Source organism: Somniosus microcephalus, unplaced genomic scaffold (assembly GCF_052327205.1).
Source record: "Somniosus microcephalus isolate GS21.2 unplaced genomic scaffold, FLI_Smic_1.0 unresolved_chr8, whole genome shotgun sequence".
Lineage (NCBI taxonomy): Eukaryota > Metazoa > Chordata > Chondrichthyes > Squaliformes > Somniosidae > Somniosus > Somniosus microcephalus.
Window position 1 is genome coordinate 13,043,110 of NW_028225186.1, and position 10,546 is coordinate 13,053,655.

Consider the following 10,546-nt stretch of genomic DNA (forward strand, 5'->3'; position numbering starts at 1 on the left):
TGTACGCAGTATTCCAGGTGCGGTCTCACAAAACCTTCTACAACTGAAGCAATACCTCCCTATTTTTATATTCTATCCCCCTAGCAATGAAAGCCAACATTCCATTGGCCTTCTTAATCATTTGCTGCACCTGCATACAAACCTTTTGAGTTTCGTGCACCAGGACCCCTAGATCTCTTTGTACTTCAGCACTTTCCAGTTTCTTGCCATTAAGGTAATAACTTGCTCTACGATTTTTCCTGCCAAAGTGCATAACCTCACACTTTACAGTATTGTATTCCATCTGCCTAATCTCTGCCCACTGACTTAGCCTGTCTATGCCCCCTTGCAGGTTTTTATGCCCTCCTCACTCACTGCTTTCCCTCCCATCTTAGTATCATCTGCAAACTTTGATATGTTACACTCGGTCCCCTCCTCCAAATCATTAATATAGATTGTAAAGAGTTGAGGACCCAGCACTGACCCCTGCGGAACACCACTAGTTACTGGTTGCCAGTCTGAGAATGAACCATTTATCCCAACTCTCTGCCTTCTGTTAGATAGCCAATCGTCTATCCATGCCAGAATATTACCCCCAATCCCGTGATTTTTTATCTTAAGCAATAATCTGTTGTGTGGCACCTTGTCAAATGCCTTTTGGAAGTCTAAATACACTACGTCCACTGGTTCCCCTTTATTCACCCTATATGTTACTTCCTCAAAGAACTCCAGCAAGTTTGTCAAACATGACTTCCCCTTCATAAAACCATGCTGACTTTGTCCTATTAAATTATGATTATCCAAATGTCCTGTTACTGTCTCCTTAATAATGGACTCCAAAATTTTAACTACCACAGATGTTAGGCTAACCGGTCTATAGTTTCCAGCCTTCTGTCTACTGCTCTTTTTAAATAAGGGTGTTACATTAGCAGTTTTCCAGTCTGCAGGGACCTTTGCCGAGTCCAGGGAGTTTTGGAAAATTATTACCAATGCATCCACAATCCCTACCGCCACTTCCCTCAAGACCCTAGGATGTAAGCCATCAGGTCCAGGTGATTTATCCAACTTGAGTCCCATTATTTTACCGAGTACCACTTCCTTCGTGATTTTGATCGTGTTTAGCTCCTCCCCCCCTTTAGCCCCCTGTTTGTCCAGTGTTGGGATATTCTTAGTGTCTTCTATTGTAAAGACTGATATAAAATATTCATTCAGTGTTTGTGCCATCTCCATATTTCCCACCATTAATTTCCTGGTCTCATCCTCTGAGGGACCAACATTTACTTTAGCCACCCTTTTTCTTTTTATATAACTATAAAAACTCTTACTATCTGTTTTTATATTTTTTGCTAATTTACTTTCATAATCTATCTTCCCTTTCTTAATCAATCTTCTTATTATTTTTTGCTGTCTTTAAAGTTTTCCCAATCCTCTATCCTCCCACTAGATTTGGCTACCTTATATGCTCTTGTTTTCAGTCGAATACTATCCTTAATTTCTTTACTTAGCCACGGATGGCTGCCTTTTCTTTTACACCCTTTTCTTGTCAGTGGAATATATATTTTTTGCAAGTTGTAAAATAACTCCTTAAATGTACACCACTGATCATGTATCGTCTTACCCTTTAATCTATTTTCCCAATCCACTCTACTCAATTCCGCTCTCATACCTTCATAGTCTCCTTTATTCAAGTTTAGCACGCTTGTTTGAGATCCAACCTTCTCACCCTCTAATTGAAAATGGAATTCAACCATGTTATGGTCACTCATTCCAAGGGGATCCTTTACTAGGACATTTTTCATTAATCCTGTCTCGTTACACAGGACCAGATCTATGGTTGCTGGCCCCCTGGTCGGTTCAGTTACATACTCCTCAAGAAACCCATCCCTAATACACTCAATGAACTCATCCTCACGGCAGCCTGCCCAATTTGATTTGTCCAATTAATATGATAGTTAAAATCCCCCATAATTATAGATGTACCCTTATTACAAGCCTGATCTACTTCCTGATTGATACTCCGTCCAACAAAGTTGCAACAGTTCGGAGGACTATAGACTATGCCCGCTAATGGTTTTTTCCCCTTATTATTCCTTACCTACTCCCAAACTGTTTCATTATCCTGATCTTTTATCCCAATATCATTTCTCTGTATTACAGTGATTCCTTCCTTTATTAACATAGCCACCCCACCACCCCTTCCTTCCTGCCTGTCCTTCCTGATCGTTAAATAACCTGGTATGTTTAATTCCCAGGCATTGTCACCCTGCAGCCATGTTTCTGTAATGGCCACAAGATCATACCCATATGTAGTTATTTGTGCCATTAACTCGTCTATTTTGTTAAGAATGCTACGTGCATTCAGATAGAGAACTTTCAAAGATGTTTTGTGACACTTAGTTCCTGCTTTTGCCCTTTTTATTATTTACCTTTTACTCCATACCTTCTGCCCCTTCCTAACACGCTCTGGTTTTTAATTTCCCCACTGCTACCTAAGTCTATGACCTTCTCTGTTGTCTTTTTTATTATTTGCTTTCTTGGAAGCTCCCCCCCACTAGTTGGTTTAAAGTCCTCCCTACAGCCCTAGTTATATGATCCGCCAGGACTCTAGTCCCAGCACTGGCCAAGTGAAGCCCGTCCCAACGGAACAGCTCCCTCCTGCACCATTACTGGTGCCAGTGTCCCAGGAAGCAAAACCAATTTCTCCCACACCAGTCTTTGAGCCACGCATTTAACACTCTAATTGTATTTGTCCTAGCCAAATTCGCTCGTGGCTCAGGTAATAATCCAGAGATTATAACCCTTGTGGTTCTGCTTTTTAATTTGGCACCTAGTTGCTCAAACTCCCTCAGCAGAGTTTGGTTTGGAGTACAAAGAATGGAACTGAAATAAATACAATCCCGGGGTTTAATCACTCATTATTAACATACCGCCAGAAACAGACCATTCAGCCTAACCAGTCCATGCCGCCGTTTATGCTCCACTCGAGCCTCCTCCGGTCTTTCCTCATCTATATCTATCAGCATAACCCTCTATTCACTTATCCCTCATGTGCTAACCTAGCCTCCCCTTAAATGCTTCTATACTATTCAACCCCTCCCTGTGGTAGCGCGCTGCACATTCTCAGCACCCTTTGGGTAAAGATGTTTCTGCTGAATTCCCAATTGGATTTCTTGCTGACTATCTTATATTGATGGCCTTTAGTTATGCTCTTCCCCACAAGTGGAATCATTCTATCTGTGTTCACTCTGTATAAACCTTTCATAATTTTAAAGATCTCTGTTAACTCACTTCTCAGCCTTCTTTTTTCAAGTGAAAAGACACCCAGCCTGTCAATCCTTTTCTGATATGTATACCCTCACATTTCTGGTATCATCCTTGTAAATCTTCTCTGTACCCTTGGTCTAACCAAGGTTTGTTACTGGTATAGCATAATTTCCGTACTTTTCAATTCTATCCCTCTAGAAAAAACCCTAGTGCTTGGTTTGCTTTATATATGGCCTTGTTAACCTGTGTAACTACTTTCAGTGATTTGTGTATTTGTACTCCGAGATCCCTTTGACCCTCTACCCCACCTAGACTCGCACCCTCCAAGAAATAAGTGACCTCCCTATTCTTCCTAACATAATGAAATACATCACACTTATCTGTGTTGAAATTCATTTGCCAATACTATGCCCATTCTGCAAGTTTATTAATGTCCTCCTGTAACTTGTTGCAGTTCTCCTCAGTATTTACTATCCCTCCCAATTTGGTGTCATCCGCAAATATATTAATTGTGTTTCGGATTACTAAGTCTAAATCATTAATATAAATTGCGAACAGCAGTGGCTCCAGCTCTGGTACTTGTGGAACACCACTACCCACCTTCTGCCACTGTAAATACGCTACCCAGTAGTCAGACTATCTGCCTTCTCTCCTTAAACCAGCCAGCAATCCAGTCCGCTACTTCTCGCCTGACTCCGAATTCTCTGACCTTGTTCATCAGTCTATTATGGGGTACATTATCGAAGGCCTTCTGAAAATCCAGATAAATTACATCTACTGCATTACCATTGTCTACTCTCTCTGTTGGTTTGGAGTGCAAAGAGTGAGACTGAATTGACATCGGCCATCTCCAGTTCCCTGCTCCCCTCATCCACTCCAACCTAACTCCCTCTGAACTTGCAGCACTCCGTTCTCTCCGATACAACCCTAACATTGTCATTAAACCTGCTGACAAAGGTGGTGCTGTTGTTGTTTTGAGAACCATCCTCTAACATCCAGAGGCTGAACGGCAACTCACTGACACCTCCTCCTACCTTAAGCCTGGACCATGACCCCACTACTGAACATCAAGCAATTGTTTCCATGACTGTCACTGACCTCATCTCCTCTGGAGGTCTGCCCTACATGGCCGCCAACCTCTCAGTTCCTCAACACCGCACTGCCCACTTCTACATCCTTCCCAAGATCCACAAACAGGACTGCCCTGGTTGACCAATTGTTGCAGCCTGTTCTTGCTCCACAGAACTGATTTCTTCCTATCTTCACTCTATTTTTTCTCGACTTGTCCAGTCCCTTACCACCTACATGCGCGACTCTTCCAACACCCTCCGTACTTTAACAGTTTCCAGTTTCCTGGCCCCAAACGTCTCCTTTCCACTCTGGATGTCCATTCCCTCTGCACCTCCATCCACCACCAGGATGGCCTTAAGCGGCTCCACTTCTTCCTTGAAAAGAGGCCCCAACAGTCCCCATCCACCACCGCCCTCATCCTCCTGGCTGAACTTGTTCTCACATTGTACAACTTCTCCTTTGATTCCACTCACTTCCTCCAAATTAAAGGTGTTGCTATGGGTACCTGCATGGGCCTTAGCTATGCCTGCATTTTTGTGGGATATGTGGAACATTCTTTGTTCCAGTCCAACTCAGGTCCCTCTTTTTCCGGTACATCGATGACTGTATTGGTGATGTTTCCTGCACTCGCCCTGAACTAGTTAATTTCTTTCACTTTGCTTCCAATTTCCACCCTTCCCTCACCTTCACATGGTCCATCTCCAACTCTTCCCTTCCCTTCCTCGACTTCTCTGTCTCCATTTCTGGGGATAGGCTATCGACCAACATCCACTATAAGCCCACTGACTCCCACAGCTACCTGGACCACACTTCCTCCCACCACGCTTGCTGTAAGGGCTCATAGAAACATAGAAACATAGAGACATAGAAGATAGGAGCAGGAGTAGGCATTCGGCCCCTCGAGCCTGCTCCACCATTCAATGAGATCATGGCTGATCATCCAAATTCAGTACCCTGTCCCTGCCTTCTCTCCATATCCCTTGATCCCTTTAGCCTTAAGAAATATATCGAACTCCTTCTTGAATATATTTAATGAATTTGCCTCAACTGCCTTCTGTGGTAGAGAATTCCACAGTTTCACCACTCTCTGGGTGAAGTAATTCCTCCTCATCTCTGTCCTGAATGGCTTACCCCTTATCTTTAGATTGTGACACCTGGATCTGGTCTCCCCCGCCATCGGGAACATCCATCCTGCATCTAATCTGTCTAGTCCTGTTAGTATTTTGTAAGTATCAATGAGATCACCTCTCATTCTTCTAAACTCCAGCGAGTATTAGCCCAGTCGACCCAATCTCTCCTCATACGTCATTCCTGCCATCCCAGGTATCAGTCTGTTGAATCTTCACTGCTCTTACTCCATGGCAAGAACATCCTTCCTCAGATAAGGTGACTAAAACTGCACACAATGATCAAGATGTGATCTCAATAAGGCCCTGTACAAATGCAGCAAGACATCCTTGTTCCTGTACTCAAACCCTCTCGCTACGAAGGCCAACATACCATTTGCCTTCTTAACCGCCTGCTGCACCTGCATGCTTACCTTCAGCGACTGGTGCACAAGGACACCCAGGTCTAGTTGCACTTCCCCTTCTCCCAATCTATTGACGTTCACATAATAATCTGCCTTCCTGTTTTTGCCACCAAAGTGGACAACCTCGCATTTATCCACATTATACTGCATCGGTCATGCTTCTTCCCAATCACCCAACCTGTCCAAATCATACTGGAGTTTCTCGGCATCCTCCTCACAGCACACATGCCCCCCCAGCTTTGTGTCATCTGCAAACTTGGAGATATTACATCTAGTTCCCTTGTCTAGATCATTAATATATATTGTGAATAGCTGGGGTCCTCGCACCGATCCCTGCGGTACCCCACTAGTCACTGCCTGCCACTCGGAAAAAGACCCGTTTATTCCAACTCTTTGCTTCCTGTCTTCCAACCAGTTCTCTATCCAAGTCCCCCAATCCCATGTGCCTTAACTTTACACGCTAATCTCTTATGTGGGACCTTATCGAAAGCCTTCTGAAAGTCCAAATACACCACATCCACATAGCATTTTCCCCACTACCGATGTCAGGCTTATCGGTCTATAATTCCCCGTTTTCTCTCTACCACCTTTTTTGAATAGTGGGGTAACATTAGCTACCCTCCAATCCATGGGAACTGTTCCAGAGTCTATCGAATTTTGGAAGATGACCAGCAATGCATCTACTATTTCAAGGGCCACTTCCTTAAGTGCACTAGGATATAGATTATCAGTCCCTGGGGATTTATCCATTCCATTCTATTCCATTCTCCCAGTTTCTCTGTCTCCGTTGCATCTGTTCTGATGATGTCACCTTCCATACCAGTTCTTCCGGTATGTCTTCCATTATCCCCAACTGAGGATCCCCCTCTACCATGGTTGACATGACACTCGACCGAGTCTGTTCCATTTCCCACCTAGAAACATGATAGGGTTCCCCCCTTGTCCTCACCTTTCACCCCACCCGTCTCCACATTCAACGGATCATCCTGCGCCATTTCCACCACCTCCAGCATGATCCCACCACCAAACACATCTTCCCCTCCTCCCTTTCAGCATTTCGAAGGGACCGCTCTCTCGAAGGCAGCCTGGTCCACTCCTCTATCACCCCAACACCCCTTCTCCTTCGCCCGGCACCATCCCATGCAAGTGCAGGAAATGCAACACCTGCCCTTTTAACTCATTCCTTCCCATCGCCCAGGGCACCAAACACTCCTTCCAGGTGATACAGCGATTACCTGTACTTCTTACAATTTAGTTACTGTATTCGCTGAATCTACATTGTGACACCAAATGCAGATTGGGTGACCGCTTTGCAGAACAGTCGGCAAGTGTGATCCCGAGCTTCCGGTCACCTGTCACTATAATTATCTGCTCCACTCCCTCTCTGATCTCTCTTTCCTTGGCCTGTTGCACTGTTCCAATGAAGCTCTACGTAAGCTCGAGGAACAGCACCTCATCTTTCTATCAGGCACTTTACAGCCTTCTGGACTTAACATTGAGTTCAACAATTTCAGACTATAAATTGGCCCCTGTATTTCTTTAATTTTTTTAATTTGTTCTCATTTTTCCTCACATGACAGTTGTTAATGTTTCTGCCATAATCATTCACACCTCATCTTGAGCCATCTTTTGTTCGTTATCTTGTCCTATTACCTCTCCTTTTGCCTTGCACCATCATCCCTTTTGTAAGTCAATCTCTCCTGCCTTCCATTCTATCACAGACATTTCCTTTGTTCTTACCTCGCCTCCACCCACCACTGCTTAAAAATCCCTCTTCCCCAACCTTTTCCAGTTCTGACGAAGGGTTCGACCTGAAAGGTTAACTCTGTTTCTCCCTCACTCGATGCTGCCTAACCTGCTGAGTGTTTCCAGTATTCTCTGTTGTTAATGAAATGAACACAGTAACGGAGTTTAATCTCTCATTATTAGGATTTGTTAAATCCACTTTTGTGTGGCCGTGTGGCCTAATGGATAAGGCGTCTGACTGTGGTGCAAATTCTGAATGCTATCAGCAGATTGCAGGTTCGAGTCCGGCCTCGGTCGTTTTACACACTTGATAATTCAGGTTCAACTTTAGAAAACCAAACCGCGTTTCCACTCTTTTCCTTCCAAACATTGCAGGGTTCTTTATTAAATGGAATTTTTATGTGATGTCTTATGTGTAAATTTCTCACTGATATTTGAAAATAGTTTCAAACAAATCCACAATTTCTAATTGATGACAAATTAGTGTTTCCAATTGGAACAACAGCTTTGGGTTAATCAGTGTCATAACGTGCAGTGGAGGGAATTCTAATCAGTTTCGGGGCCAGTGATCTCCACAGGGAACCGATGAAATAAAATAAAGAATTTGCAGTAGAATCACTGCGAGCAGAGTTCGAACCTGCACAGGGAAACCCCATTGGATTACAAGTTCAACACCTTAACCACTCGGCCATCCCAGCTACGCAAATGTAACTTTTCAACAGTGAAATGACCTATGCAAACTATTAGACAACTTCCCTGCACAACATAAATGGAAGGAAGTTGTGTGACAGCTGCACAGAGGCCTGGTTAGGCCACTGTGTCCAGTTCTGCGCACTGCACCTTAGAAAGGATATATTGACCTTGGAGGATGTGTGGTGCAGATTCACGAGTGTGTTACCAGGGCTCCAAGGGTTAGGCTATGAGCAGAGATCACGTAATCTAGGCTTGTATTTCTTGGAATATTGAAGATTAAGGGCAGAGATCATAGAAATACAGAAATTTACGCCAGAGAAGGAGGCCATTCGGCCCATCGTGTCTTTGCCGGACGAAAAAGAGATATTTTGCCTGATCCCACTTTCCAGCTCTGGGTCCGTAGCCCTGTAGGTTGCAGCACTTCAAGTACATATCCATACTGCTTTCTATTAATGTGATCGGTAGTGACTTCCAGATCCGTTCCACTCTCTGTGTGAAAATGGTTCTTGTCAACTCCTCTTTAATCATTTTACCAGTTACTTTAAATCTACGCCCCTGATCATTGACATTTCTGCTAAAGGAAATAGGTCCTTCCTATCCACTGTATCTTGGCCCCTCAGAATTAAATGCACCTCAATTATGTCTCCCCTCCAACTCCTCTGCTCCAAAGAAAACAACCCAACCCCATCCAATCTTTACTTACAGCTAAAATTTTCCAGTCCTGGCAACATGCTTGTAAATCTCCTCTGTACCCTCTCTAGTGCAATCACATCTTTCCTGTAATGTGGTGACCAAAAGTGTCTGCAGTACTCTAGCTGTGGCCTAACTAGTGTTTTATACAGTTCAAGCATAACCTCCCTGTTCTTGAATTCTATGCCTTGGTAATAGAAACATAGAAACATAGAAGATAGGAGCAGGAGTAGGCCATTCGGCCCCACGAGCCTGCTCCACCATTCAATGAGATCATGGCTGATCATCCAAATTCAGTACCCGGTCCCTGCTTTCTCCCCATAACCGTTGATCCCTTTAGCCTTAAGAAATATATCCAACTCCTTCTTGAATATATTTAATGAATTGGCCTCTGCTGCCTTCTGTGGTAGAGAATTCCACAGGTTCAGCACTCGCTGGATGAAGAAATTCCTCCTCAACTCTGCCCTAAATGGCTTACCCCTTATCCTTAGACTGTGACCCCTGGTTCTGGATTCACCGATCATCGGGAACATCGTTCCTGCATCTAATCAGTCCAGTCCTGTCAGAATTTTATACGTTTCAGTTAGATCCCCTCTCATTCTTCTAAACTCCAGTGAGCATAAGCCCAATCGACACAATCTCCCCTCATACATCATTCCTGCCATCCCAGCTATCTGCCTGGTGAATCTTTGCAGAACTCCTTCCATGGCAAGAACATCCTTCCTCAGATAAGGCGACCAAAACTGCACATAATGCTCAAGATGTGGTCTCACCAAGGCCCTGTACAACTGCAGCAAGACATCCCTGTTCCTGTGCTCAAACCCTCTCGCTATGAAGGCCAAGTTACCATTTGCCTTCTTAACCACCTGCCGCCTAATAAGGGAAAATATTCCCTAGGACTTTTTAACAAATAATAAAATCAGAAACTGCTGGAAATATTCAGCAGCTCATCTGAAATAAAAACAGAAAATGCTGGAAATATTCAGCAGCTCATCTGAAATAAAAACAGAAAATGCTGGAAATATTCAGCAGGCAATCTGAAATAATGACCTGCTGAATATTGCCAGCTCTTTTTGTTTTTATTTCAGATTCCAGCATCCGCAGTCTTTTGCTATTGCCGTCTTAACCACCTTATCTACCTGTTCTGCTACCTTCATGGACCTGTGGATATGCTCTCCAATGTCCCTCTGTTCTTTTACGCTTCTCAATATCCTACCATTTATTGTGTATTCCTTTGTCCTGTTAGCCCTCTCCTAATGCATTACCTCTCACTTCCACGAATTGAATTCCATTTCCCACTTTTCTGCCCACCTGACCAATTCATTGATAACGTCCTGCAGTCTGGAGCTTTCTTCCTCACTAACAACCACATGGACCATGTTTATATAACATCGGCAAACTTTTTAATCCTACATTGAAGTCCACATCAGTGATATAACACAAAAAGCAAGGGACCGAGTACTGAGCCATGCTAAACCCCACTGAACAGCCTTCCAGTCACAAACTCCCATCGACCACGACCCTTTGCTTCCAACTTGTCACTTTCCTTGGATCCTTTGGGCGTTTACCTGT

The 10,546-nt window shown here is 43.9% G+C and overlaps 1 non-coding gene across 1 annotated transcript; it reads right to left on the reverse strand.

Moving 5' to 3' along the window:
- Nucleotides 1–8,207: 8,207 nt before the first annotated feature.
- trnat-ugu (transfer RNA threonine (anticodon UGU)) lies at nt 8,208–8,289 on the reverse strand. Its single transcript has one exon. It is a non-coding gene; the product is annotated as a tRNA-Thr (tRNA).
- Between the last annotated feature and the right edge of the window lie 2,257 nt (nt 8,290–10,546).